We start from the raw sequence: 4,282 nt of genomic DNA, 5'->3' as shown, positions 1-4,282 counted from the left end.
GGAAGACAGAAAGCGTCCTTATTGTCCATGAGTAAATGAAGGTGACAGGCTGGGGGATGGTCTAGGTTTCATCTCTTTTGGGGGAAAGAGGAATAGGACGGTTTCTCACACTGTCACATGCCCACGGTTCTTCCTCCCGTAGGATTATTAAACCACAGAAGCAGGCTGAGGCCTGGAAGATGCCACATTTACAAGAGTAGCCAACAGGGCTCACTGCCTGACGGAAGCCGCTCATCTTAGATCTGAGGCTCAACTCAAAGAAAGGTGTAGTTCTAAACCTGATGCAGACGTTATTCAGTTTAAACAATTGGATAATTGACTAGCAGTTAAGACCACTGGATTATCTCTTATTTTTCTAGGTTAGCCCTCCAGCATTGAAAACGCTTTGATCATCATCACATGGGACAGACTCAGTCACACACTAATGCTATTCATTGCTGTTTTCTTAGCAAGCTTTTAAATGCCTCGAATTATCCATTCTATTTTTTTTTTAAAAAATAGATTTTTATTGATTTCAGAGAGGAAGGGAGAGGGAGAGAGAAACATCAATGATGAGAAAGAATCATGGATCAGCTGCCTCCTGCACACTTCCCCTGGGGACTGAGCCCACAACCTGGGCATGTGCTCTGACCAGGAATCAAACCATGACCTCCTGGTTCACAGGTTGATGCTCAAACACTGAGCCACACTGGCTGGGCTCCATTCTAAGAATGGGTCCTCTCACGAGCCTCATTTTTCTTTTCACTGTTTTCGCAAAGGTTGAAAATGTCAAAGATTATAACTCATAGGCTTAGGGCCCCAAAGTGAGTCTTTTCAACTTGAAGTCCTAAAAAGACACCTCAAGTTTGGGTTCTGGAAGATGAGGTTTTGCTGATCTTCTGCAAGACAAATGGATCCCTCCCATCACCGCATCCTATCCCTGGACCATGTCCCACTGTTTCATCTTCTCTAGATGATAGTCCTGTTGCCAAAGCAATGCTGACACAGTCATATGCCTCCTGCTCGCTTTTTCACGGAGGGGCTAGTAAAACGAGAACATAAATAGCTGGGGAGACTGGCATATAAACAGACAGCTCCTCCCCGCCCCCACCTCTTCCAGTCTTTGACCTCGTTCTTGCAACCCTTTTAGGTTTCAACAAAATTTCTTGGTTATTAGTTGAAAGATACTGAGATGATCATTATGCTAATTAGTCATTATTTTAGGCTGTCTAATGTATTCCTTTGAATAGATCCTGTATAATTATGCAGCATTTGTGCGGAGAGAAAACAATGGGATTGGGATGGAAGCGTGGCCATCCCGAGGAGGCGTCCTACTGCTCCACCAAGCCGACCCCTTTATGAAGCTGGTTGATTTTATCTGAGCGAGCATCCCATTCATCTCATTATCTGCTCTCCGAATGTTTCATTCTACCTGAAAATTAGACCCACCAGGGGTAGGTGAATTGAATAGATTTAACATTTTTCTAAATGCACTTCCTATTTATGCAAATTCAGAGTCAGAGCAACTCGAATCCTTTAATGAAAAACTAAAAATAAAGTAAGCATTACTTCCTCCATACTCCCAGAGAAGGGCATTTAAAATCCCTAAGATGATAGGAGAAATACATAGTTCTTTTTTCTTAAACCTATTAACCTGGGCTACGGAAAATGAGGGATTTTATGTTGGATATTTAATGAACAAATTCTCTTCTTGCCATGTTTTGTTTCATGTTTTAAAGTGACTGAGCCATCGGCATGCTGGATGGGGGACTGCCAAGCACCCGGCCTGTCGCTGACTATCTGATCCCGCCTCCACCCTTTCATTCGGGCAAATGACCTCATCTCTGTTTCCTTTCCTGCCAAGGTTAGTAATATCCCACTTCCAACAGGGTACTTTTTCAATAAAAAGATACACCTCTTTGTGTATCGTGAGGATCACATGGGCTAACCGATACGAAGCACTGTGGTCCACTGTCTGGCACACACAGGCACTCCGTGGGTATTTACTGTTCATGATAATACAACTCATGGTCATTTCCAGGCATGCTGAATCTGGTAGCAGAACGTAGGATATTCAGAACAAATTACCTGTTAGGTAAATGCTGGCTCCGTTCTATGAAAATACAAGTTCATAAATAAGAAAAAAGGACAAAGCCATTGGATGGTTGCGTTACAAAAACAGCCTGAATGATGAATAGCTTTAGGTCACTGGTCTTTCCAGTGATTTTTCAAATATGATTCCATTTATAAAACTCCAACTTAGAAAAATACTTTCCAGAACTGAACTATCGTGTGGTTGTGGTACACCTCTCTTGAGAACATATGGACGTATTATTTTCACTTATTTTGATGGTGGTTCTTGTGCTGGGTTGAAGATAAACCCTCATGAAGAATTCAAGTTCTTTTTAAAAAATATTTTATTTTATTGATTTTAGAGAGAGTGGAAGGGAGGATAGAAAGATAAAAACATTGATGAGAGATACATCAGTTGGCTGCCTCCTGCATGCCCCCTACTGGGGATTGAGCTTGGAGCCCGGGCACATGACCTGGAATCGAACCAGTGACCTCTTGGTTCCTGGGCTGACCCTCAATCACTGAGCAACAGCGGCCACGCTCAAGTGTTTTTCTCATGTTTCAGGCTTCCATTTTGTCTGTCTGTAAAGCACTTAATTTTTTATTTATTTTTCCTCCAAAATGAGGAAGAAAGTTAATGGAGCAGGTTTTTTGCAGCCAATGGTGTTGTATTTTTTTATGCAGTAACTCTCAGATGAGTGTAAGTAGCCCACTGAAAACCACTAACTTCTCTAACTTCTGCATTATTCCTTATGCCTACGATTTTTCTTTTAAATAAATCATTAGAATAAAGAGTTCTTACTGAAATATGCTATGTTTTCCTAAAGATAACTATTAAATTTTTAATGAGTCTTTTTTCTTTCAAAATGTTAATAATATCTGAGTAGGTGTGTCTGAAAATTATACAATCTCAGGAAATTTATTTTGTGTAGTTTGTAAACTAAAAGAACAAGCAAAGAAACATGCAGAAAATATTCTCAGAGCTAAATTTTTTAAGAAACTTGAATTGCTTTGTGAATTACCTAATTATGCTAATTAACATAATTCGATACAGCAATGAACATAATTTAATAAAGTAAATGCTTAGTCCTTTTTCACCTTCTGCTTTCAGTAAGACTTGAAACTGACATTTTGACTGATTTAAGGATCTTCCCAAGGTCTAGTGAAATATACCAAGTCATCCATAAGACAACAGTCCGAGAAATTCTCAGTGCCCACGTGTTTAACCTTGTTTATCTAAATTCCACTGCCTTCTACAATTTACTGTGTTCTTGGTATCTTTATTACCATTGCTGTATTATTTATCGAGAGTCTAATTATAATAAATGTTTTATATATTTCACCTCATTTACTCCTCACAATAAAACCCGGTGGTAGACATTATTCTCATTTAAAAGAGGAGCTCAGTAAAACTCCATCCAATTAGTAGATAACTTGCCCGCAGTTATGCAGCTACAAAAATGCTGGAGCCAGGCTTTGAACCAGGGCTTTCCAGTTACAGAGCAACCTGACGATGGTTCGCCAGGCCAGGAATATTGCTGGTCGCTGGGGAGAGCTACGCACACTGTCAGTGACTACCTTCTCCGCCGAGTGATGCAGGTGATATGACAGAGCAGCGAATCACAGAAAACAGAAGGGAACCAAGGGTTTCCCTGGAGGCATTCAAAACATTTTCACAGAGGACGTGGCCATTGGGCTGAGTTTTGGAAGATGAGTTTTTACCAGGACGTGAACGGTTTTGGAAAAATTGTCCAAGACACGTCAATGGGCAAAAGAGATGGTGTGTTGTCCTTCCAAGGGATGCTGAGTGGCACACAGTGGGCCAGGGCTGGGACCTGTGGCTGGTTTCTTATTGGTCAGGCTGTCTGCACCGTGAAGGGGTTAACAACTTCCGGAAAACTGAGTCACACAAATGATTCCTATTCATAAAAAGTATTTATGTTTAGTAAAGACACAATCGACTTCTACCCAGTACAAATGTGATGTCTCTACATGTTGCATTGTATTGCCTTATGGGATACGGGATATGAACTGATCTTGAATACAGGCTTACCCATTTCAGCTTTCCTTACTAAAGAGTGTGTGTGTGTAGGCCCAATGCCCATTTTTAAAAAACATGGTGTTGTTTTTTTATTTTTTAGAGAGAGAGAAAGGGAGAGGGAACTATCAGTTGCTTCCATATGCACTCCAACTGGGGACTGAACCCACAACCTGAGCATGTGCCCTGACC

This window comes from Myotis davidii, unplaced genomic scaffold (genome assembly GCF_000327345.1).
Source record: "Myotis davidii unplaced genomic scaffold, ASM32734v1 scaffold217, whole genome shotgun sequence".
Classification (NCBI taxonomy): Eukaryota; Metazoa; Chordata; class Mammalia; order Chiroptera; family Vespertilionidae; genus Myotis; species Myotis davidii.
Note: the sequence above shows the minus strand (reverse complement) of the source record.